Here is a 27,962-nt window from a genome sequence, read left to right as displayed (position 1 = left end):
GAATGCAGAGCAGCTGTAATTGTGCAACGCCTTATTGCTGGTGCATGTCAATCAGAACCTATGAATTGAGAAAAATTTGCTCTGTTCATTCTGTTAAATGATGTATCCAATTAAACCTGTTAGAATTCATGATCTTCAGTCAAGGTTAAATGAAAGTAGTTACTCCTGTCAGCTAGGTGATTAAATGCTGCCTACATCAGGCACATTTATGTGCAAAATTAAAATTTTGGTATAAAGCATGAATCTTTATGCATGCCAGTTAATTATCTTGCGGTTCCTCCACTTATTAAATGCCCACTGCATTTCTTCTTAATCATCAGCTTCCTTTCAAAACTTATTTCATACTTCACATTACACCAGATTTCAATGTTTAAATGAAATGCCTTACCAATGAAAACTTCCTCTTTTTGAGGGCTTGGCTGTACTATGCTATGAAAATAATCACTATTAACATTTTCTCATTATTATGTACAAGTCTTTCTAGGAGCCAGGCTGACTAATGCCAAGACATTCTGGAAGTGATTCTCTATCTAGGCTTGACCAAGGCTTGATTTTAACCTGGGTTTCAACTTCCTGCAGGTCCCTTTGCTTCCTGTCAGGGTGCAATAACTTGCTGATGGTAAGGCATTACTTATTTTTCCTTTCTGATCCACTCGAAATCAAATGTAATGTATCAAAAATACATTAAAAATTAGGACCAGCAGTTAGCATAATGGCTATGTTGCTGGACTCCCATGTAGTCAACCGCGGTTCACATCCCAGACCCGGTGGCTTAAACTCACTCCGGGTACGTGTGCATGTGTGCCCAAGATTCTGAGAGGAGAATGGAGGAGAAGGGATTGTGGCGTGGCCATCCCCCTTGGGGGGTGATTTCTCGCTTTCTGTCTCTATGTCTCTCTCTGTCTGGCTAGCGCACACACCCTATAGCAAAAACCTCTTAAAAAATTAAAAATAAATGGAGAAATACTGCTTTTTCATGACAAAACAATAAGACAAAAGACTTAACCATGCCAGGTCTCAGACAATCACGAATGTAGTGTCTTCTGTTGGGTTTGACGATGAATGAAAAGCGCAAAGTGGAAACGTGATTTTGCTCATGGTTCCCAAATGTAGCATTATGGCAGCAGAAACATGCCACAAAAACACCCCATCAAGTATGTCTCTTAGGACATCTCACAATATGCAATCTATCTTTTTTGACCTGTTTTCGAAAATTTATTTTTATCTTCCAAGAGATAGGAAAGAGAATGACAGAGAGAGACAGAGAGATAGAGAAAGGTATTCTAATAAGATTTATAAAAAATAATTATTAATTTAATTTAATGATTATTAACTTGATATAGGATATATGTGTTCACCAAAGAGAGACAGAGAGAGAGGGAAGGTGAGAAAGCAAGCTGCCAGGTCTAAGACTTGAACTGTGGTTGGCCATGTGGGGGTCCAGTGCCCTAACTGCCACTCTACCTGCTGCCCCCACAGCAGGATTTTCATACCACAATCCACTGCCAGTTTCAGCTGGCCTGGATCACTGGCCTGGACCATAGCGCATGTGGCAACATGCCCACGCTCCTGTGTGCCTCAGGGAGGTTCTAGGATGCAAGCCCAGGACCTTTCCCAGGTCGGTCCAGTTGTATTACTGCTGTGCCACCACCTGGCCCTTAACCTTACGCTTACTAAGAAAATTCAATAACAGTTGCATGAAAATTTTGCAACAAATTTCCCCCTACTGATGTTATTATTTCAGATATTTCTTTCTCCTTTTCCTTGAGAGACAGATGATAAACTTACAAAAATTTAAACTTACCAATAAATTCCTACTCCTACTATTTAATTGATTTATAATAAATAATACCAACAGGATCAATGTTAATGAAATTATTTTCCATTTTATGTAATTCTCTGTCACATTGTATAGTTTCACAATCTTTTATACTCACAAAGCATTCAGAAACCACAAGTAAAATATCTTTTTTCTTTAAATGAATTGTTTTATTTAACTTTATTAGCTTATTTATTCATTTATTTTTAATTTGACCAGAGAAAGACAGAGTGTGTGTGTGAGAGAGAGAGAAAGAGAGAGAGAGAAAGTGAGAAAGCAAGCTGCCAGATCCAGAACTGAAACCAAGGTTGATCATATGGGAGTCCAGCGCCCTTAACCACCACACCACCTGCCGATCCCAGAAAATATCTTTAAAAATAGAAGGTTTAGGTTTTCAATTTAGTTGCTGCAAATATTTAAATAAAAATACTTCCCACACTAGAAAGTTACAAAATATTCCTCTTAAGTGAACTTAAAAGGGACTGATTTCCATGAAAATGAAAACAGGCTTATTCACAAATGAAATGGAAGAAATATTTTTCACTGAATAATATTAATGAATTACCCAGTGATTGGTGACACTGAGCAGCTGCCTAAGTGGGATTGTGTTAGAAAGTAATCTTCACTGCCAGTGTGCCCCAAGTCCCACCTCGTGTCAGCAGTTACCCTTCTTGATTTATAGCCCTCAAAAATACATACCAATATTCTAATGTCAACTTAAAAAAAAACAATGAAACTCTAACACCAATGGGTTGAACAAATGACAAAACTTGAGCTCAGACAAATGAAAGGTCTTTCATTTGTTATAAAGACCGGATTCATAAGGGTGGGTCGACAGACTCATCTTGGGTGTTGAGGAGTGGGGCACTCTGGCACAGCTAGTTCTTGGAGCCTCAGGGACGAGTGAATGCAACGCTTATTCCTGCCTTAAGAGAGGCACAGGGGTAGTTGGTGGCTTCTGATCCTAGTTCCTTCCCCTCTCCTCACCCACTGTCTATCTGTCACTGCTTGGATCTGTCAATCCTTCCCCATCAAATCCACCTTTGGTCAGATCTCAGCTATATGGGATAAGACAGGATAGAAATTCAGAGTTGGAGTTAGGATTGAGCCAGGCAGGTGGTACTGGAGGTACCCATGTAGAAGGACTTTCTGAACATAGGCAACATGTAAGGAATGGAGAAAATTCTTCTTAGAATGTATTTCAGGGAGAATAGTGCTTCTGGCTGGAAGGAAACAATCTGTTGAAATACCTTAGGGTGGAGGAAAGATGTGATGAGATTGCTTGAGTACCAAGTGACCACCAAAGTGCTGCCTGAGGAGAGCGCGAGCTAATTCAGGGCTTCAGAGAAGGCAGAGGCTCTGTCGGTCACGTCTTCCGGCTGCGTCTGCCTGTACAGTGCCTACCTTCTTCTTTCTCTAAGTGAATGCTGAAAGATTCTTTAAAGGACATTGATTTAAAGTGGTCCCAGGATTACTCAGGGCACCCATATGCCTCATTCTGACTCCAGAAGACGGGCTAGGTGGGATTCTAGTAAAGAAGGGGTGATGGGGAGTTTTCCTGAGCTCCACCTGGTGGGCTCGGAGGCCAGGGGAGAAGACGCCTACCACCATGGCACCAAACGAGGGAAACACTAAAGGGAATAAAACGAAGCCAGCAGCAGGCGAGGAGCAGAGTAAGCAAATACCTCTTTGAGTTAATTCTTGTAAACTGGTCTCTTTTGTGTGATCATCTGTGTATATTATGGGTTAGATGTCAGAAAAGCAACATCTTTCCGGAGACCTTTTCCTTTTCTTCCTTTCTTCCTTTTTCTTTCTTTCTTTTTTCTTCAAAAATCATTTAGAAATAGGAACAATTTTCTTTTCAAATGGTCGCTGTCCCTAAGTGGCTTACAAACTCCCAGTGGGAAGGACAACAGCCCTCTCAGAGGCAGAGTGGCCTCTGTCTGTGAGAGCTATTCCCCTACGGGTATGCTTTTCTGGCTTGCTTTATCGCTAGCTTTGCAACTTGGAGATGTAACGTAGCTTGAAATCAACCGTGTGTTTAGCCCCGCTTTGTCGGCCCACCTAGCGACAGATTGGGCTGTTTTGTAGCCCTGCTGCTTTCTCAGGTCACACAATGCCATCGCAAGTAGAAGGACTGGGTCCGATTTAATCAAAGGCTTTTGATTGTACAAAGCTTAGAGGCTCGTTCCAACAGGGAAGCCTCTTCTGGGACAGGGGAAGAAAGGGTTTGGTGCGTAGCATCCACACAACTGGTTTAAAGCTCCACGCAGAGAGATTGATTCACCTAAATCTGCCTGACAGCAACATCAGCAGACCACCACAGCCGCGGACGGCTCCCAGTGGGGATGGTGGGAAACCAGAGGCAGGGCCAGTGCTTCCTTCCAGGGAGCTGCTGTCCAGAGGTTCTGCTGCTTTCCTGCTCTCGTGCTGCCGCCATTGGGCGAGTTAACCTCCAGATGGGGGTGAATTAAACAAGTAGAGGTGGCGTCACGCCTCGGGCTGGTACGCCAGTTGGCAGAGATGGTTGGCACACTGTTTTGCACTGTCAGACAGGGGCAGCTTCAAAGGCACCTAGTAGTAGGAAAGTCCTTGTTCTTACCTGACATTCTCCTGACCCGAGGTGGAAAGGTGAAGCAACCCACAGACGCCTCCCCTTTTTCTCTACTTGAAATAGAGATGAAAATATTTTTCACTCTTTGGCCAGCCTCTGCCATGCAGGCAGTACTAATGCAATGCCCTGGGATGATGAGGCCCCCGGGAAGGTCTCAGGTCTTGGGCCAGCAACTCCTGGTATGTGCCGGACGTTCATGTATGCACTCCTGATTCAGATTGGCTGAGGCTGGGGTTGGTCACGGAAGAAGAACCTGTAAGGCATGTTTTCTCTTTGTCTCTTTTTCTCTCTCCTCTCTCATGGAAGAGATAAATAAACCTTAAAACCTCTGTACTTTCTATTCTCTTTAGGGAGATCGAGATGGCTTGTGTAATGTCTTCAAAGTAAGAATATGTGGCTGGCAGGTGGCGAGGTGGTTAAGGCACCGGACTCCCACAGGGCCGACCATGGAGCCGCCCCTCTGGAGGTCTTTGATTCGCTCTTGAGCTTGTGGGGACCTACAGTGATATTTACCTGCGTGTGTGCGTTCCTTAGCTTTATGGGCAGATGTTAGTTACTGTGAGACAGGACGTACTCCGTCTTCATTAACATGTGCAAGTGTTCCTGTCTTGAATTTGTATGTTCTAGAGTACTCGGTATATGGAGACAGAGAGAACGAGCTAAATGGAAGTTTGGTTTGAAATAATTTATCATGAAGATGTTTGCTAAAATATCTTTTACCATCTAAAATGTGTGGAATATGGTATCCTGGTACAATATTACCGCCTCTACATTAACACTGAGGAAAAAGCATAGCAGACTTCTGGAGCTTCTTGATATTCTTTCTAAAGAGTTTTCTGGCACCTTGGGCAGACATGACCTGGAACCTGGGGGTACTTTGTACAATTTCTGAATGCTTAAACAAAAATCAGTGTTGGGAAGCTGTGTTTGGAAAGTAAACAAGGTGAAGAAGAAAATGTAGAGAGTTGTTCTAAAGAAAAAGATGGATGCCAATACACACTGGTATCTAATAATCACTGTGGAGGACGAAGAGTCAGCTTTAGGGCTGCTCAGTAGACTAAGAGGGAGCAATGATCCAGACTACTGTGACAGGGGTAGCATGGGAAAATGGCACGTGTTTCCCCTTCAGGAGTTCTCTTATACCCTGTGAGCCATTGTGTATAAGATTCCTTTGGGCTCTAAGAGGTGGTGGCATGGTGGGCTAAAGTCTCAGTTATGATCTAGGCCATGGTCTGTGTGTGACACAGGAAACACTTGAAAAAATTCAAGATTTGGCCAAAGCAACCTCTTTAAAAAAATTCAAGATTTGGCCAAAGCAGCCTCTTTATCACTAACTGCCTCCCTCTAAAAGAAACATTACCTGATCTGTGGGGAGAGAGGAGAAAATCATTTGAAAGGAGGCCAAAACAGTAAGAAGTTAGTGGCCACTTCGGGAGCAGGCCCTCTGAGTGTGCCCTCTGAGTGTGCATGTGACGATGCACACACACACATGCACACATGGCAGACCCTTGGGGGAGTTGGGAGTGTGGCACCTTCCTGCCCATCGGGCTTCAGAGCAGCACCCAGCTGCCTGGGTCACCACAGTGGCCTGTTACTCCTGAGGAGTGTGTTAGCAGCTAGGCCTAAGGGAGCCTTCGGAGCATTTTCAAGCCCTGAGAGGACCCAGGAGCATGAACCACTGTCCTGAATGACCCACAACAGTGTGGACGTGATGGGAAGCACTGTGTGGCCTGGGTGCCCTGTAGCTGGAGGGAGGGAGGGCAGCTGCAGGTCTGAAAAGATTGGATTCAGAGATGAGGATAACTGAGAATCAGGTAGGATTTTTACAATTTTATTTTACTTTATTTATTTATTTTTAGAGAATTTTTGCCTTAGGGTGTATGTACTCACCAAAGAGAGACAGAGACAGTGAGAGAGAAAGTGAAAAATCACCCCCCAGGGCGGATGGCCACGTTGCAATCCCTTCTCCTCCATTCTCCTCCCAAGATCTTGGGCATGCACATGCACACATGCCCAGCAAGAGTTTCAAGCCAGGTCTGGGAGTTGAAAACTTGAGTTATGGATTAAGAAATATCATACCCAGGACCAGCCTTGTGCAGTAGGTGTGTGGGGTGCTGTGCAACATGAAAGCCACATGGAAGCCCTGGGGTTTGCATCCCACCAGGTACACTCATGATCCTGGCTGCCCGGCAGGCTAGAAGGAGGGTTGTGGAGGTGACAAGACTCAAGAGCCTCTCTCTATCCCTCTCTAATGAAATAAATAAATACATGAACTTCGAAAAAAAGAAAAAAAGAAAATCATACCCATTCTAATACAGAAAAACAGAAAAATTACATCATGACTTTTCTGAGGACCCACTAAATACCTATATCCTGAGAAATATCAATGCTTGAATAATTTTTTTATATTTTATTTCTTCCGTGAGTGTGCACACACACATGCTTGCTGTGATTTTCAAGTTACCAGGTCTAGGACTTGAACCGCAGTCAGCCATGTGGGATCCAGTGCCTTCACCTTCACAATGCCTGCTGGCCCCAGAAGGATTTCTGAGATGCCAGGTGGACAGATGAAGGCTAAGGACAAGATATCTCCACCAGGTACATGATGCTACAGGATCTCCTGGGAGCCCCAGGACATGCCTTCCCCGGGAGGAATTTCTATGATTGGCGTAAACCCTGATTGGACTAAGTTTCTATGAATTGGAAAGTGGTTTCCTTTAGAGAACAGAATGAAGACCTGCATTTCTATTGAGACAGAAACTCAGTTCCATTTCAGAAAAGTAAAAGGGGTTACAGTTTTGAAAACTTGAGTTATGGATTAAGAAATATCATACCCAGGACCAGCCTTGTGCAGTAGGTGGTGGGGTGCTGTGCAACATGAAAGCCACATGGAAGCCCTGGGGTTTGCATCCCACCAGGTACACTCATGATCCTGGCTGCCCGGCAGGCTAGAAGGAGGGTTGTGGAGGTGACAAGACTCAAGAGCCTCTCTCTATCCCTCTCTAATGAAATAAATAAATACATGAACTTCGAAAAAAAGAAAAAAAGAAAATCATACCCATTCTAATACAGAAAAACAGAAAAATTACATCATGACTTTTCTGAGGACCCACTAAATACCTATATCCTGAGAAATATCAATGCTTGAATAATTTTTTTATATTTTATTTCTTCCGTGAGTGTGTGTGAGTGTGTGTGTGTGTGTGTGTGTGTGTGTGTGTGTGTGTAAAAGAGAGAGAAAGAGAAAAGAGAGGGAGAGAGAAAGGGATACGGCACCCCCATCGGGACCTTGAGTACTCAAGGAGGTCTTTAGACATGAACTCAGAACCTTCCCGTGTGAGTCAGACTCACAGAGAGTCACATTGTTTGCTGCTGTGCCAACATTCAGCACCCATTGATCAAATTTTATACACGGATATTTGGAGTGAAAGAGACCCAATGAAGTGCTTGAATTTCATTAGAAAACCATTGAGGTACATGAGCATAATCTCAAAACTGCAATCTGTATGAGGCTCAAGTTTCTCATTCTTTGAATTCTAAATGTAAAAAAAATATTCTGGGGGCCAACAGGTGGCATGGAGGTTAAGGAGGCTAGATCCCACATGGCTGACTACATGGTGTGATTCCTGGACCTGCCAACTTGAAAATTACACTGGACGTGTATGCCCCAAATCCTAAGAGAACGGAGGAGAGGGCATTGTGGTATAACTTCCTCCCGTGAAGTGATTTCTCACTATCTCTCTGTGTCTTGGTCTCTCTATCTGTCTCTGGTGAGCATGCACACCCTATAGCAAACTAAAAAAATAAATTGCTAAAATATTTATTGAACACATGGTGCATGGTGTTTGTCTAGATATCAGGAGGATAATGCCTTCCCTGATCTCAAAGAAATTAAAATCTGTTGCTTTACTCAACACAGTTATGCCATTAGAGTAAAATGAAAGCCAAGTGATAATAAAATGGTCTTTGAATGTAACTAAATTCAGAACTTTTGCTTAGACGTCATATGTATTTAATGAACTACAATAAAGTGATGAAGTTCATTAGGAATTACGAAGATAAGCGGCACATAGCGGTATAAGCACACCAGCTTTGGAGGCAGGCTGCCTGGACTCGGTTCCCAGCTCCATCATTCCCTAGCTGTGTGGTTTTGGGCACCTTACTCAACCTCTCTGTCTTTCTGTTTCCTTGGTTGTCAAATGGGAATAATAAAGGTCTTACCACATAGAGATGATTATGTATCATATTAAATGAATTATCATATATAAAGGCACTTTTGTAGGGGTTAGAAGAGAGACTGCTGGAAATACGTATTTATGTGTCTGTTTAATATGTGACAATGCATGTATTTAAAAAATGCTCTTTCTTTGCTGTAACCTAAGTAATAATTCTACTCAATTGATGTTATAGGGTAGAATAAAAAGAATATCTTTTTAAGCCTTTTAATTTAACAAATGAATTACAATGATCTCATATATTAACAAAAAGGTGAACTGAACGATCTCTTTAAGGGTGTTTGTGCAATTACACATCTGGTATGAAATCCCACAAACACTGGGAACTGCCACGAACATTAAGAAACATCCATGGATAAAATGCTTTAAAAATGAAGCACCAGACTTGGTTAAATATATGTCTTTCTGAATGAACCGTGTGATAAGAAGGAGCTGGTTGATAAAGGACATGAGAAATGCTAAATATGCATCGTGACAAACAGTGAAAAATTAAAGATTGTAACTAACATTAATTACATTCTAGTAAGATGAATAGGCCGCTCATCATTAATGAGAACATACACCTTTGTCTAAGTTTCACATCCACCTGTGATAAATGTGCTAATGGGGATAAAATACATCATAGTAACATTTGAATTAACAGCACACTAATAGATTGACATATGAGTATGAATAAAGCATTTAATCATATAAACTATACCCCACCCAAGAGCAAATTTTTCTATATTGCCTACACCACAGTAAAGTCAGTATAGAAACATTAGAATCTTATTTAAAATAACATATTTAAGATACTATCCGTATTGTATAATATCCTAGGGAAAGGAGTTTACTTATTACATTTCAATGAACTTAACTAAAGTGAATAAAAAATTTCCATTTAATTCTGATGAGATAAAGGGAATTCAAGTACTATATTACTCAAGCTGTTGAATTGCATCTGATCATTTAACTTTGATTCTTGGTATATGCGCTGCTGATGAAATATTTTCAATCTAATACCAAACACAGGGTATACTGAGATAAGATCAGGCACTTGTCTGGGGGAGAGTGCTACGAAAAGTCAAGTATGCCCTGTTTGTTGATATATGATGGATATCATTACTTCTTTCTTTAAAGTTTATTCTTCAGCCAGCTAGGATCATGGCTGCACCCGTGGGTGCACCACACCCGGTATGTTCAGTTCAACCCAAGATCTGACCCTTGAGCCTTTCTGTAGAGCTCCAATATCACGCAGTGGCACTCTACTGCCTCCACGGTTGAGGCTGGGCCCATTTCTATAGCAGCAGAATAGCACCTCATGAGTAACAACGTCCCGTTATTTTCATGAATGTTGGATTCCTAACATATTAAGTAACATTATTTAAAGCCTCGCCCATCATGATTAAGTATTCTCAGAGAAGAGCAATCATGCATATATTACAACAATGGAGATAACAAGCATATGTTTATCATCTAAATCCATTCCCATTAAAGAAAATGTATATGCCATGCGATATTTTCAAGCAATCCAAAAATCATGAATAAATCACTCTAGTTTTTATGCTTATTTAAAGCTTGGGAATTGAAGCTATTTGACCATATAGCAATAGTATCTAGAAACATTAAAGAGATGCTAGGTGCAATGGCAGTACTCAGGTAGGTGGATGCTGAAGACAATGTTTTGACCCTCAGAAGCAAATAGATTAGTGTCGAAGGGGCAGAAGACTGGCCAGTGTGCTGAAGATCTCACACCTAAACTCTGTAGTACTGATATGGAGGAACATTCTAGCATGGTATAGGAATTGGCAAGCAATGAGAATTACTTGGGGGCAGGGTAATCATTTATGAGAGCATAGAAGAATCTGGCAAAAAGGGGGAGAAATTTTAAAAAAAGTTTTAATTGACAAATAATTGTATAGATTTATTGTGTACAACCTGATGTTTTAAAGTATGCACACACTGTGGAATGGCTAAATTGAGCTAATTAATACATGCATTGTCTCACATACTTATCATTTTTGTGGTGAGAACACCTAAAATCCACTCTCAGTGATTTTCAGAATGAAATACATTGTTATCAACTGTATTCACCAAACTATACAATGCATCTCTTGAACGTGTTCTTCCTATCCAACTGAATTTTTGTGTTATTTGACCAATCTCTCCCATTTGCCTCCTTCCCCCAGCTGCTGGTAACTATGAATTATTCTCTACTACTTCTTTGAGTTCAACATTTTTAGATCCCAAATGTAAGTAAGGTCATGATTTGATTTGTCTTCAGATCAAGATTTGTCTTTCTGTGCATGCATTGCTTATTCTACTTAACATAAAATTCTCCAGGTTCTTCCATGCTGTCCCAAATAATAGGATTTCTTCTTTTAAAAAGGCTTTGTGTATATATTCCACATTTTAGTTATTCATTTATCTATTGATGGACACTTAAGTTGATTTCATGGCTATTATGATATCTTTTGGAGATAATTATTCCATTTCCTTTGGATATATACTCAGTAGTGAAATTGCTGGATTATGTAACAGTTTTACTTACAATTTTTTGAGAAACCTGCATGATGTTTTCCGAAATGGTTGTAGTAGTTTACACTCTCATTAACAGTGCACAATGGTTTTCTTTCCTCCAGTCATATGGCTGGAGCCCATATGACTGACCATGCAGTTCAAATTCCTAACCCAGTGAATTGAAAAAGATGCTGGGTGTGTGTGCATGTTACCCAAAACCCTGAATGGAGGGAGAAAAGGAGAAGGGATTGCAGTGTGAGCATGCATCATGGTGCTTACTCTTATCAACACATTATCTTTTTGATAATAAGCATCCTGGCAAGTGTGAGCTGATATCTCTTTGTTCTTTTAATGTACATTTCTTTGATAATTAATGGATATTAAATTCCTATTGAACACATAGTTTGCAAATATTTTCTCCTATTCCATAGGTTGCCTTACATTCTGTTGATTGTTTCCTCAGCTGTGCAGAAGCTTTTTAGTTTGATGTAATCCCATTTGTCTGCATCTGTGTCTTCACTTGCATGAGTGATGGGTGATGCTGGCTGTTGGACGGGATTGTAGCTGTAGCTGGATCATCAGCTGGAATATTTAATTGATGACCTGCTGGACTAATCAGGAGGTATCTTCTCCTGATTGCTAGTTGGTGCTAGCCCTTGGTCAGACCTTGAGTTTGGCTGTCAGCCAGTGTGCCTACATATGGATCTTCTACATAATCTCTTCACATGGACTAGTTGGGTCTCCTCACAATCTGGCAGCTGGTCTCCAAGAGCACATTCCCCAAGATAGCAAGGCAGAAATGCTGGACATTTTCATAATTTAGCTTCTGAGGTCACATAGGGTTAGCTTCACAGAACTTGTTGCTAAAGAAGTCACAAAGATTTACTCTGGTTCTCAGAGAAGAGACACAGATCTCTGCACTTACAGGAGGAGCGTCAAGGCCTCATTGTAGAGAAACTATGTGGAATTGTGGTATTGCTGTGGCTACTCTTAGAAAACACAATTTGCCACGGCACACAAGGATCCGTTACACAAAGCAGTAATTAAGAAAAGTGAAGTGTTTGAAATTAATGGCACATAATGAATGACTAACTTGGATCTTTTAAAGATGAGATTTCCAAGGCCATAGCAATCACATTTTCAAAAGTTGTCTCACTGTGGCTTAAACGTGCTCACCATGTTAACTGCATAGACAACATTCCTAGTGTCTAAGTAGAGTAGTTCCATGGAGAAAACTTCCACAATCAAATAAAATATATGAAATGCAGCATTTATTTGCTTCTGTACCAGTTATCTACTGCTGTTGAACAAACTGCCCCCAAAATGATGGGCTCAAAGCTGCACCCCTTTTACTGTTCACGTCCCGTGGGTCAGGAATTTGGACAGAACTCAGCACCTCATCTCTGCTCCATTTGCTGCCTGCTGGGCTGGCTCAGCTAGAGCTGGGGCTCCTGGGTAGTCTCACACTTGGATTAAAATATTTTTATATTTTATCTTCTGCCCCCACCCCCAGAGTTCCTTTACAGCTTTATTTGAAATCAGTGTTCCAAAGACAACAGAAATGGAATTTATTTAAACCCTGCTTCACCTTATTTGTCAGCGCATCAGAGGCAACAAACCACTCATGTCAGAGTCTGCTGTGAAATGAGCAGTTAAAGCTGAGACAATTGTCCTGATGATGGTGTAAGTTGACATCCACAGGAGCTTGTGGACAGAGCACTCCGTGGTGTGTACATGTGCTAGTCATGTCCTTGCATATACGTGTGTATACATACACATGTCTCCCTCCATATTCATGAGATTTTCTTAGAATGACATTCTTCTCCCCAGATCCTGATGTTTTCTTCCTGCAAAGAAAACTCAGAATGTAATGTCTGGCCTCTCTGTGTCCCTTTGTCTACCCTGCCCCTAGAAAGATGGAGTAATTTATTTGATAAGCAAATTTAGGAAGAATAGCTGGGTCCATTTGGTTCCTTTCAATCTTTGGGGAGCAACCCAGTTGATTAAAGACCTGAATTCTACCCTGCTTCCACCTCAATGCAAGTTCTTCTGGGCAAGACCTTCAATAGTGCTGCCTACCTGGAGTTGAACATGTGGGACTGCTGTTCTGGAGTTCAGTTTTAAGTCTATTTTCTTGAGAGACCTAGTAGCGCATCCTCCAGCTTGGTCACTGGCAATCATAAAGATAATATTTTGATCTTCATTTCTTTTCCTCTGTTTTATTTCTCAAATTGTTCAGATGGAGGCTAGAAAGAGGATTAATATCTATCAAAGAGACTACGTTATTGCTCAAGTGTGATGTCTGGATTCAAACTCTTTTACCCTTTCTTGCTAGAGTAATGACTTTGGGCAAGTAACTTAACTTATCTGGGCTCAGTTTCATCATCTGTAAAGTTGGAGTAAATAATAGTACCTGGTCAGCCACATGGGTAGCTCAGATTTCTGCGATGCTGAGCCACATGGTAGAGACCAGGGTTTTCATCTTGAGGTCTTCCTGTGCATGCTGGGCATGCATGTGCCTATTATCCTGGTTGGCTGGGGCTGTCAGTAGATGATGTCATGAAGACACTTTGGGAAGTTCCTGTCTCTCTCCTTCTCTCTGTCTCTTTTCTCTCAAGGAGGAAATAAATAAATAAAAGACCAAAATAGTACATACTTTTTTTTTTTTTTTTTTAAATAGTACATACTTTTGAGGGGCCAGCACTGAGGAGCCAGCAGGTGGTTAAGGTGCTGGACTTCCACATGGCCTACTGTGGTTCAAGTCCCAAACCTGGCAAATGTATTCTGTAGCAAATTAAAAAAAAATGATAAATGCAATGACATAAATAGCAAGTTCATTGATAATATCATAAAACAGTCAATAAACATAGCTATTGTGTATTTATTTACTTATTCATCCACTCATCATATTATATTGTGTGTGGGTTTTCTTGTCTGCTATGGCTAATAAGACAGAGAGAGTGGCTACTTTGGTGTCACTTAGTGTTTGTAGGGGAGACAGGCAATGAACAAGTAAATAAATATATACACAAGCTAATTTCTGAGAGTGGAAAATGTTATGAAGTAAAATATCAGGGGATCAGGACCAGCAGTTGGCGTAATGGCTAGACTCCCATATAGTCGTCTGTGGTTCAAGTCTCAGACCTGGTGGCTTAAACTCACACCGGGCATGTGTGCATGCGTGCCCAAGATCCCTAGAGGAGAATGGAGGAGAAGGGATTGCGTCATGGCCATCTCCCCTGGGGGATGATTTCTCACTTTCTGTCTCTCTGTCTCTCTCTGTCTGTCTGGCGAGTTCATGCGCCCTATAGCAAAAGCTCTTTAAAAAAATCAGGAGATGGCGTTGGGAGTAAAGAAGGAGTGTTTCTAGCTGGGTGGTCACGGAAGGCCTTTCTACAGCTGGTTCTCTTGGCTCAAAGCTGTGTGGCTGGCTGTGAGTGGGCAGCGAATGTCAGCAGGGGGATCCTCAAGTGCAAAAGCCCTGACACAAGAAGGGGTTATTGGAAACAAAAAGAGCAATTGTACCAACAGAGCCACTTTGCAGTCTCTGGCAGAACATTGTTTTGCCTTCCTCATGGAATAAAATGCTCATACTAATTTTTAGCAACTATGGGTGATTCTGTGCTCAAAAATTCTGTGTTAGTTCTTAGGTTTCTCATATGGTTCCCTTTGCCAAGCCCAAGAATGACTTCAGGGATTTGAGGGTTAATTTCTTTTTAAGATTAACAAAGCCTTGGGGTTTTTCACATACTCAGAAAAGGAGCGGGGTTAATGAAATTTCCAGAGATCTTCCAAAGGCCTGAATAGTAACCTAGCACCACAAGGGCCCAGAGCCTTGAAAAAATGGCCTCCTCGTAGTCTAAAGGTCAGTTCTCAGGCTAACAGTTATGCTAAAATCTCCACAAGGGGGAGGAGGAGAGGAATGTCTTACAATTATTTCCAGTTATTTAAGAGACTTCGAAATTGAGGCATGAAGGTAAGAGTGATTGTCCATAGTGCCATGGCAGGCTGGGGAACCACCAGCATGAGACTCCAGGCTAAGTCCAGACCAGTGCTCGTGCTTGCACTGTAGACTGCTTAGGGTACAGTTAGTTGCCAGAGTGACTCCCGTGGGTGTATTTAGCTAAGCAGAGGCAACAAAGGGACTCCTGGTGCTTCTCCAGATTCTCAGTACTTCTCTTCTGAACACCTTGCCATGCGTGTTAGGTAGTCTGAACCACATTCATTGAGAGCCCTGGCCTTCCTTTAATGGTAATGAAGCCTAACAGATCACCAATGGAAGCTAAAATAACTCAGATGGGGATGGATTAAAGAAATTGAATCATGGCATTGCTCAACAAAATGTTCCAGAATTACAGATTTTAGTGGCTATATCATTAGAGAAGCATGGTCTTACTGGAGGAATAACTGGTAACATTTCTAAGGGTGTTTCTAGAGGCAGTTGCCTTTAAACATTGATGAGCCTAAAACAAACTAAAAAAACGAGACTTTATTTCCCCCAACCATTTTAATTGTCAGTTGGTAATAAATAAAAAGAGAGCTGAAGATCACCAGAAACCTTGGGAACATCACGATCTTCTCTTACTTTTACATCTATTTCTGACCTTGGCCGTTCTCAATAGCTCTCACTGGATCTGTCTCTCTCACTCTCCAATGCAAGCACTGTTGATCACACCCTGCCCCACTACCACTGTCCTAGTCAAAATCACAAATTTCTCACTTGGATTATAATAAAATGAATTACAGTCATGCTGCAAATACTAGATTATTTGCTGTAATAGATTAGTTTCAACTTGTCTCCCTGCTTGCATCCTTTCTGTCTAAAATCTCTTGTCAATACCACAGCAAAAAGATCCTGTTAAAGGCAAAGCAGATCCTGTCAGTTCTTCATCCCAAACTCTCTACTGGCTCCCCATCTCATTCAAAGTGAAAGCCAGAGTCCTTACAATGACCTCGCAGGTCCCGTGTGATCTGACCACTACGCCCAACCTCCAGCCCCCACCTATGATTTGCTCTGATCTCACCTTCTCCCTCTCTCACTCCAACTGCTCTGGCTGTGTTTCCTTGAGTGCTTGAGTGCTCCAGGCACACTCCCATCTCAAATCTTGAGAACTTCTGTGGCTACCCTATCTAAAGTCTCATAATTCTCAATTCAACATTTTGTATCCCACTTCCTTGCTTTATTTATTTTTTCTCATTAGCTCTTATCACTATGAAATACACTATATATACACTCCCTAGGGGGGATGGCCACACTGCAATCCCTTCTCCTCCATTCTCCTCCCGGGATCTTGGGCATGCACGCACACGAGCCCAGTTTGAGTTTAAGCCACCAGGTCTGGGACTCGAACCACGGTCGACTACATGGGAGTCCAGCAACATAGCCATTACACTAACTGCTGATCCTGAAATACACTATATATTTAATTTATGTCTCTTGTTTGTTGCTTTTATAGTAGTTCAAGGAAGAGAAAATGATGGCTTAGAACAGGGCAATTACAACAAACAATGAGTTGAGACTGGATTTGGGGCAAACTGTGGCAATCATACTGACAGGACTTGCTAAAGGGTTGCATGTAGGATTGAAGAAAAGAGAGCTGGCCAGCCTGTGTGGACTGGTGGTTACATGAACTGGATCCCATGTGGCCAACTTTGATGTTCAAGTACTAGACCTGGTGGGTGGGACCAGCAGATGGTATAATGGTTACTTTGTAGAGACTTCCACATAGATGACCAAGGTTTCATGCCAGGTAAGTGTGTGTGCATGCCCCAAATCCCAAGAGGAGTGTGGAGGAGAAAGGACTGTGGCATGGTCATGCCCCCCCTGGGGGGTGTTTCTTGCTTTCTGTCTCTCAAGCGATCACATGCACCCAATAGCAAAAATCTCTCTCTCTTGAAAAAAAAAAAAAAGAAGAAGAAGAAAAAGAAAAAAGCATGCCTGGTACATGCATGTGCATGTCCAAAATCCCAAAAGGAGGGAAAAATGGAGGAGAGGGATATGCGGTATGACTATTCCCAATGAGGGGAATGAGAGAAAGAGAGAGAAAATACCAAGGTGATATCTCTAGTTTTGACCTGAGCAATTGGGTGGATGGCAATACTATTTTTTTAGGATGAAAAACCTTATTAGGAATGACTTTTCTTTCTTTCTTTCTTTTTTTTTCTTCTTCTTTTTTTCTTTTTTTTTTTGGAAAGGTTTTTGTTATAGGGCGCGTGTGCTTGCCAGAAAGACAGAGAGAGACATAGAGACAGAAAGCGAGAAATCACCCCTCAGGGGGTATGGCCATGCCGCAATCCCTTCTCCTCTATTCTTCTCTCAGGATCTTGGGCACGCATGCACACGCGCCCGGCGTGAGTTTAAGCCACTGGATCCGGGACTCGAACTGCTGTTGACTACGTGGGAGTCCAGCGGCATAGCTATTACGCTAACTGCTGGTCCCAGGAATGACTTTTTTTGATAGGGAAAATCAATAACTAAGTTTCAGCCATGCTCATTTAAGGTGGTTATTAAACATGTAAACAGATACGTAATACAGATGTGCAAGGTAGTTACATATACAAGTATAGACCTTAGGAAAGAGGTCTGGACTAGAAAAAATAAATTTGAACATCAACATATGGGTGATATTTGAAGACACGGGACTTAAAAAAAATCATTAGGAGAGAAAACATAGCCAGAGAAGTCCTGGAGCAATCAGTCTTTAGAAATTAAGGAAGGAATAGATAGATGGTGCAAAAAAGAGGAAATTATTTCAGGAGCCAAGTCCATGGGAAAGATGTCAAGATGGGAAACAAGGCGGTTTACCAGAGCCTGTGACTAAGGAGATGGGTAAGCTTGTGGAATGAAGGTGGGAAGTTGAAGTGGTTTTCACCTGATTGCATCTATATTTCTCTATGAAATATATGACAAGGACTTCAGCTGAGAGTTGGATGGGAGGGGACGCTGGACATTTGAGGATTGAGGGGAAAGTGTGCAATAGTCGTCTTGGGAGTAGGTTAATGAATTTACTAGGGAAGTTTAGTTGTCAGATAATGTTGAGTGCTCGCTGAAGGTTTTTGGCCATAAATTTAAAATGGGTCCTCATGGAATGGTTGTGTGATTTTTCTCCAGCAACATTTAGCTGCTTGAAGAAACGGGGGTACAATAAGTGTTTAGCTGAATTTAAGAAGAGTTGGGCAGGGCCGGCTCCACGGAGCCATGATAATGCTGTGCTGAGGAGAAGCTGAATCCCACATGGCTGTTGAGGTTTGAATCTCCAGCCTAGTCAGCCTAAATGCACTGGGTAGGGCTGGACAGCTGGAGGAACAGGACTGCGATATGACCGGTCTCTGCAGAGGCTGCTTATCTTTTTCTTTGTCTGTCATGCACACGTACATGATCTATTATGTATAAAGATAAAAAAGAGTAGGGGTGGAGAGAGAGGGAAATGGAGAATTGTAATTCAACAGGTGGAGTTGCCGTTGTGCAAGATGATTAATTATAGATCTGTTGCACAGCATTATGCTTATAGTTAACATTATCATATAGTACACTATAAATTTGTTAAGAAGGTAGATTTTATGTTGTGTTCTATCATTCTCTCTCTTTCTCTCTCTTACACACACATACACACACACACACACACACACACACACACACACTATATGTAATATGTGTATATGGCCAGCTCGTGGCATGCAGGTTAAGCTGGCTGGATCCCACATGGTCATTTGAATGGTTTGAGTCTTGGACCTAGTGGCTTGAAAAATACTCTGGGTGCATGTGTGTGCATGCCTAAAATCCCAAGAGAAGGAATTGTGGCATGGCCATCTCCCTGGAGGAGTGTGTTCTCACTTTCCCTCTCTCTCTCTCTCCCTGTCTCTCCTCTCTCTCTCTCCCTTGTCAAGTGCATGAGCCTTATATCAAACAAATAAAAAAGATAGGTTCCATATAAAGTCAAATAATACTAGAATTAATGGAGAGCTCAGAGAAAATTCCTAGCTCTGGATATGCATTCAAAAATAAGAATGAATCAACATCTAAATAAAGGGGCTGAGGAAAAGAACAAAATACAGGACTGGAAAGCAGAAAAATGAATTAATGTTAATAAACGGGTGTCATAAATTAGGAAACAAAAAATGTAAAACAGACAAATAAAAAAGCTGGTTTAAAGGGAGGGGAAACTTGGAAATAGAAACATTATTTACTGATTTAAAGGAATATATATCATAGGTTGGATTATTCATTCTCCACATTACTCTCCTGTATTGAAAATGAACAAATCAAAAGTCCTGTTCATTAATTTCTAGACCTCTTGGCCCCTGAGAATATGAGTGGTAGCTGCACTCACGCTAGATTTGGAAGTGACAATGGGGCTATCATCTACCTGCCACCTTTTTTTGCCTGGTTTCTTCCTCTGCCAACAAGGTCAGAAAGGTGCCTAATTATTCTGCAATAATTTCCTACTGGCCATTCCCCAGCTTTTTGGACCTGAAAAGCAGTTCTGGTGTTAGCAATGTTTGGCGGTGGCTTCTTGGTAGGATCTTTCTGAAGTGTGAATTCATCTATCGATGTGAGTTCTTGGTAATAAATGATTCATGGTGGTTGTAAAGGGCATCGCTTTGCTGTGCATTTGTTCTTTATTGTTCCATGGGCAGCTTCAAGTGCATTCCTTTAGTACTTCAATAATTGCAGGGATATTAAATTACCATCTTTCCTTTTTAAAAATTCCATGCCCAATAGAGTTTCTGCTTCTGCACTGAATAGAAGTACATAACTGGGTGCAGACCACAGACCATTAAGATGGGTATCTGGGAGGGTTCATATTTTCTGTTTATTTCAAAGCCAGCAATGACCCATTACTGATAAAAGGTAAGATACTAATAATACATGCTATGCATCAGCAAGATAATCACTTACCTCTCTCCTATAGTTATCTGGAATGACCTGCCTCAGGATGGGAAGGATTCAGGAGACTAAGCAGTAGCCTTGATAGTCATCCTAGCAGGACTTTGGGATGCAAATATGGCTGCAGAGATTAAAGAAATGCTCAGGGTTTACAGTTCTTGGCTCATGACACGGTGAATGATCCAAGTCCTAGAGGATCTTTTCTTTTTCTTTCTAACTGATGGCCCACGATAGTAAGTTTAATTACAGTAATAACATGGTCTAGTTTCTTATGATAGTTAGGATTCTGGCTGAAAAACAGTGATATTCATGATAGGAATAATGATACTTAGAGGATCATTTCAAAGCCTGTCTCTGTGATTATCTCTTTAGGTGAAGCAGCCTTGTCTTCTCACTCTTGCAATGGAGTAGCTGAGGTAGTTGTGAAAAGTGATTTCCTCATACCCTACCCAACATCCTTCATTATGTCTGGATGCATAACTAGGGCTGATCAACACCATGTCAATCACAAATTCACACTCAAGGGAAGAACGCTTACTTGGAAAAAATTGTTATAAAATTGTGCCAATTTATTGGGTCATTGGAAAAGTCATGATGCATTTTTGTGTAGAAAAATCTAGAAAAAAAATATGTCACGACTTTTCCAATGATCCAGTAGATGTCTGTTCTTCAGCGTGTTTTAAATAGCTTGATGCTTTTTCCTAGGTTATCTTCAGTAGACTTCATGAGGGCTTCCTGTTTCATTTTCACTTATAGCAGCATTTTCCTTTATTATGATTTTTTTAAAGTTTCCTTTCTGGGGCCAGCAGGTGGCATGGTGATTAAGGGCACTGGACTCCCATATGGCCAATCATGGTTTGAGTCCAGGACCTGGTGGCTTGCTTTCTTACTTTCTTTCTCTCTCTCTCACTCTGTCCCTTTCTAGTCAAATTGAAAAATAAATAAAATAAAATACATAAAGTTTTTAAAAAAAGTTTCCTTTCTTTCATTAGAGAGAGAGACAAACACACACACACACACACACACACACACACACACACAGAATCAGGGATTCTTGAGAGGGTCTTGCCATGCTGCAATCCTCTCCAAGTATTCTGCCCAGAAGGATCATGGATGTGCCTACAGATGCACCCTCTGTGCTCAGATAGACCCATGACCCTAATCCCAGGCCTTCTCATACAGCTCCAGCTTCACATAGAAGCACTCTGCCACATGTGCCACTGTAGCTTGGCTGCCTTCCTTACAATTTAGAACATTTTGTATTAAACATTTAAAAATACAATTTTAATTTATTTTATAAAAATTATATTGCTTTCAGAGGATAAGTGGGGTGACTTACTATTATCAATAAGTTGTCCTTTAAAAATAAAACAGGTATCTGAGAAGTTATGAGGGGACACTGAGTGAGCATCTACCCCTCTCCTAGCTTGGAGGTACTCAGGGAGTAGAGAGACACAGTCTTCAGTCAAGGGAGCCGTTGGAAGTAGTGTCCTCTGGGGACAGCCACACTTCAAAGTGGAAGGAGGTATAGGAGAGTTTGCTGATGACAGTGAGTTCCTAAGGGGGCTGTGGGAGAGTCTGAAAGAAGGGGAAGGTTTGGGTTTGGGGTTAGAGTAAGTAATACCTATAGGTGAGGGATGATCTACTGATGACCAAGGTCAAGTCTCATGCTGGGAAATTGGATAATGATGAAGGATCAGGAACATGACTGTTATAAGTACTTAATTGGTCCAGAGCAGCACAGGTCAAAATCTTCAGGTAGGTCTACCCTTAGGCTGGAGATGTTATGGCAGTGGGAAGACAGGATGATGGAAGACCAGCCTGAAGTTGGTCACACCCCATGGGTAGGGTGGTGGAGAATAGAGTAAATCTCTCTATGATAGCTAATTATAATAATGCTATAGTCATCAGAGTTGAGGGAAATTTATCAGCAACTAGGCTAAAAACTTGAGGAAGTTTACCTCCAATTAGGTCACAGATTGATGAATTACGTTTCATCCCAACCCACTGACTATCTTAATAAATGTTGACAAACACACACCAAACTTTTGCTGATAAAAGGAAGAGCTATTCAGGGAAATCTGGAAGAGAAAGAAGTGAATTTTATGAGCTTTGGTAAATAGCCAAACTGTTCTTACATTTGATTCTTATGGTAACTATTGGCCATCAAGCAGAGTCACCCTGGACTTGTACTTCTGCATCATCCCTATGAAGGGCTGGTGAGCAGGGAGGCTTTAAGGGTTGACCTGAATACAAATGGTTGGGATAGCCAAAAACTGCTGCTTTTTTCTTGTAAAGAATTAATTAATTAATTATTATCATCCTCATTATTATTTTGCTATAGGGCACATTTGCTCACCAGAGAGAGACAGAGAGAAAGAGGGCAAGTGAGAAAGCAAGCCACTAGGTCTTGGAACTTGAACTGCGGCCAGCCACATGGGAGTCCAAAGCCTTAATCACCATGTCGCCTGCTGGCCTCGAGTTGCTGCTTTTGATTCTTCCATATTTATCTTCATTTTTATTCACTGCAATTTTAAGATTTTATCACTCATGAAGGCCACAGATGTCTTCCTCTATATTCATGATGTGTGTGTGGTGGTTAGGAGACAGGAGTCAATTCTGACTCTTTTGCTTACTTAGTCAGCTCTCTCAGGTTCCCTGGATCTCAGTATCCTCATCTGAGGACTCTTTCTGTCTCTAACATTCTAGGCCTTGAAGCCACTGACTCAGCAGTAGGTCGAAATATAATGCACTATCTTGGTACAGCCTAAGGAAGGAGCCCAGAATGTTGATACAGAAGAGGAAACACATTCACTCTAGTGGTAATCATCGTCAGGGAACCTGACAAATGACATAATTTCTTTGAGTCCATTAAAAACTGTACAAAATAGGTTGATATTCGCACCTAAGTGTCTAATGAGGAATTTTGATTCTGTGAATAGAATTATCAGCAGGTACAGATATGGATAGGGATAAGGGATAAAGATACTCCCACAATGCTTTCAGGTACCATGAAGTGGCACATCACTGATTGTTGATTGAATTAATGATCGACAATCAGTAGTAAGCATCTATTTTTCCTATATTTATTGAGAATCAAGATTATGTTGGATATCATGGGGAACAAAGACGAAGTAGAATTACATAGTACTTGGCAGCAACAAGATGACATTCTAACAGAGATTGAATTAACTAAGATAAAACACCTAGAGAGTAGGTTGTAGTGTGAAATGTAAGACCCAAATGGGTTCAGAGAAAAGGGAAAGTATTTTAGTAAAAAAAAAAAAATTAAAATTAAAAAAAGCAAGAAGCAAAAACCAACCATGGATAAGCAGAGTAATCTCAAACTATAAAATAGAAGAGCATTGATTGAAGACTTTATTTATTACTTGCAGTAAAGGAAAAGGAGTGAGGAAGCTGACACTGTAGAGCACCTACCTTTCTTGGTGGTTAGACTATTAGTTCATTAAACCTTGCAAGGCAGGCATTGAGGTACCTGCTCCTTCACTTCTATTGCTGGAACAGCTGGGGCTCCATCAGATGGTTTAAAGTCAGACAGCTATTAGGGAGTAAAGACTCAAGGTCAATGATCTTTCCAGTCATTGCAAGCCCTTCCTCTATTTAATATATGTTAGATAAATAGCAGGCTTCATGCCAGGGGTTAGGGTTGTCCTGGCTGCATTTGGCATGAAATGGCTTGTTACACAGCCAACCATGATTTATGTCTCATGAGTTCAATCAGGCTGTGCGATTTTGATTCTTGGCTTAGCCTTAGAGTCTTAGAATAAGCACCAGAAGCTTGCCATGGCCATCTATAGGAGTTCTTCAATGAACGTTCACTCTCTACAGTAAAACTCCCAGCTCATGCAAGGTCTTCTTTCATGGTGTATGGCATTGCACATGTTCCTCTCTCTGACAGCCTGTGGGAATGTGGGCATTAGAGAGGTAGAGAGTAGAGAATCAGGGCAGAGGGGATCATTATGATAAACTCAGATGGGAAAAGTCTTGTCTGTCCCAAATTCACCCTTTTACAGAATATGTGGACCTAAAGGTTCTACATAAATAATGCTACTGTGTCATTCACTTTTTTTTCCTTTTTAAGAAAGGAAGAATTGCTGTGATTCAGACTGAAACAGACACACATGCAACCACACACAAACCCACACTATAATCTGGCCAAATAACCAACTGCCCAATCTTCATTTGATAGACACAGAAAGAGAAATACAAAGATCTTATTGCCTTGTAGAGAGCTCCTAACAGAAAGAGTCAATTGGTATAAATATGGGCTTCAGGACCTCAGATTCATGGGGTTTATTTCAGGCAGAACTGCCTCTTTTTTGTCATGTAGAAAATACCATACTGTAGCTATCTGTATTCTGGCGTCTGAAGTCCCTTTGTGAAATTGAAGGCAGATTTTAGGTAAGTTATCTAAGTTTGTATCTGGTATACCTAACCAAATATTAGTAACTATATAACTGAGTTGTTCTGAGGATCAAAACATTTCAGCAACTAGCTCAAAGGCTAAAATCAAGATTGTAATTAATATTTCCATATTATTTTCATTCATCTTCAAATAGAATAAATGACTCAATGATTCGGAATGAATCAGGTTAAGAAATTAGTGTTTTGGGACTAGCAAATGGCATACTGGCTATATCACTGGACTTCCACATGGTCGACCATGGTTCGAGTCCCTGACCCGGCGGCTTAGAACTCATCCTGGGCATGTGTGGGTGTGTGCCCAAAATCCCAGGAGGAGAGTGGAGAAGAGGGGATTGCAGTGTGGACATCACCCTGAGGGGTGATTTCTCACTTTCTGTCTGTGTCTGTCTGTCTGGTGAGCACACATACCCTATAGCAAAAATCTCTCTCTTTTTAAAAGTTTTTATTGTTTTATTTTTTATTTTTTATTTTTAAGAGAGAGGTTTTTGTTGTAGGGAATGTATGCTCACCAGAGAGACAGAGACAGAAAACAAGAAATTACCCCCCTGGATGCATGGTCACTTTGAAATCCCCTCTCCTTCATTCTCCTTTTGGTACTTTGGGCACACATGCACATGCACTTGGTATGAGTTTTAAACCACTGGGTCTGGGACTTGCACTGTGGTCGACCACACAGGAGCCCAGCGACGTAACCATTATGCCATCTGCTGTTCACACAAAAATCTCTCTTAAAAAGAAATAAATTAATGCCTTTCCCACTACCCATTGACAGTGAATTTTTCAGGGTCAAACACTCATCTTTGTATATTCAGTGCACAAGGTAGTGCCTGGCACCCAGTAGGTATTCAGCAAATGTTCACAGGATACAGAAAAGTTCTGCTGCAACCATTTCCCAAGTTCACTTTCCAGGTAGCTTCCCACACAAGCTAAGGAGAGCTCCTTTGGCAAATGAAACACACCTTCCACTGATTCCACTTGTACGTGGTGCACATGTGTTCATCCATGTGCATGTGTATAAGTGACATTTACATCTCATGTTTATTTACTTCTTCCAAGAGGAAAGAGACAGAGACAGAGAGGAAAATAGAGACAAAGAGATAGAGCCAGAGATACAGCATTCTACAGGGCCTGGTACTGTAATCTATCCAAGCTTTGGCCAGCCCAGATTGTGGGCACGTGTGTGCCTGGCATATTCAGCAAGGTCTCTGCATTCAGTCCAGCAACGTCTCCACAGAGTGCCATGTGATGCCACTGTACCACCATACAACCCTCTAATTCCATTTATAGTAGGAAATAACCTTGGACGCAGGTTATTCTTTGATGAATTGGTATTTAATTATACAACATCTAAGACAAAATGCAAGCAAAAGCTCTAGTCTTAGACATAGTGATCTGAATGAAATAGAACAAGATTTGTTGTGCTGACACCAGTGTTGTTAGGAACCTAAATATGAATATATATGATGCAGCCCCTATGATATAGGAAAAGCAATGATAAAACTGTAGGGCTCTTGGCTGCCCTAAGGAGATGGAGGTTGGGGAACTTGGAGGTGCTCACTACACAGAAGGTAATAACACCATAGAGCATCTGTTTCAACTGTGACCTTACTCTGGGAGCATCTCATCCATGGAAACTAGAATACACACATTCAGTGAGAATTCTTATGGAGATAGGAAAGCTTCAAGCCCATAGCGATAGGACAAGAAGGCAGTAGATAACTGACTAGCAAAGAGCATTAGAGCAAATCTTATGTTTTAAATAAAGTTGATAAACACATTGTCTTTTACCTGGATTTAAAGCTTTTGTATTTCAATACTGAGACTTTTCTTTAAATCCTAATAAGTGCCATGGTGCAAGGGAGCTGAGGGTCGAGAGCACTTCAAGGGAGCCTGAATGACAGGTAAGATAGAGGCCTCAGGAGGAACCAGACCATTTCACAGATGCTAAGGGTTTCCACACATCCTGGTGAAGGGGACCCAGGAATGATGATCAGAACACCATCGAGCCTTGCTGAATACGACTGAGCTTAAAACTACACACCTTAGAACTCTTATTAATTGTACTCATCGCCTAACAATTCTATTCTTTAACATGTTTCCTTTAAAATATTCAGTTAAAGAACTCCATTGGATAATGAAGATTGTCCTTATTCTTAAGAGATGGATGCTGAAGTACTCAGAGGTGAAGTGTCAGGATGTTTGCAATCAGCGACAAGTTACAGACACAAAAGAGATGCAAATCTGGGACCTTGCTATGTTGGTCTAGCCTGGAACTTGAGTTTGCTATGGAAACCCTGTGGCTGGCCTTAGATTTAGTTTTAATAATGTTTGCTTTTTATAAAGTTTCTTTAAATTGTTTTTCAAGGTTTTAGCCATAGGGTACTTGCGCTCACCAGAGAGAGACAGTGAGAGGGAAAGGGAGAGCTCACTCCCCAGGGGTTTGGCCATGCCACAGTCCCTTCTCCTCCTTTATCCTCCTGGGATCGTAGGCATGCACACACATGTGCCCAGTGTGAATTTCAAGTCACCGGGTCCAGAACTTGAACCACGGTCAGTCATGTGGGAGTCCAGCACCTCAACCACCACACCACCTTCTGGCCCCTTTTTAAATGTTCTTATTAAACCTATATATTAAAAGAAAAATGTCTTCAATTTCTCAAGAAGAGTATTTGTAAAATATATATATATGTATATGTACATATACACACATATACACACACATATATATTGTTATAGATTTGTTTCCTGTAATTTAAGATATTTCCCCAGGGAGGCAGAAAAACCAAACATTTCAGTCCTATAAGTGCCATAGGTGAGAACAAAAAGGAAGTCTTTGGTTCAGTTGAGTTTATTTACTTATTTAAAAATTTAAAAATTAATTTATTTTTTATTTATTTTTTTTCTGAAACATGTTTTAATTAATTTACATTTATTCTCTAAGGATCACCACAACATACAAAATGTGATTTCCCATCCAGAATATACTGCATAGTGGCTTAATCATGCATGTTATCATCAATAATTTTCCATGTCTAGTTTCATATATACGTATATATGATAATCTTTCATATATATATATATATATGTATATATGATAATAATCTTAGTATCTTGTCTTTGTCTGTGTGTGTATATATACAAATATTTATATGTTTATAAAATATATACATATATATATGTATATATTTTTTTACCCCCATTTCTGACCCTCTGCCTTTTAACACCCTCTTCCCACACTACCTCTGGTGTCTACAGTTGTCTTCCATTCCTTTTCCCACCACGTTTTAGTGATCACACAATTTCTTAAATAATCTAACTACTTTCAATAGTAAGTTCAGCTGGTAATTTCAAGAAAAGGAGTTTTAACTTTAATAAATCAAAGAAATGCTAAGGAACTTTGCTTAAAACTTAAAACCAGGAAACAAGTTAGGATTCTGTTCAAATAGTAGGTACATGAATTTA

This window comes from Tupaia chinensis, unplaced genomic scaffold (assembly GCF_000334495.1).
Source record: "Tupaia chinensis unplaced genomic scaffold, TupChi_1.0 Scaffold000314_1, whole genome shotgun sequence".
NCBI classification, from domain to species: domain Eukaryota; kingdom Metazoa; phylum Chordata; class Mammalia; order Scandentia; family Tupaiidae; genus Tupaia; species Tupaia belangeri.
This window is presented reverse-complemented; position numbering follows the sequence as displayed.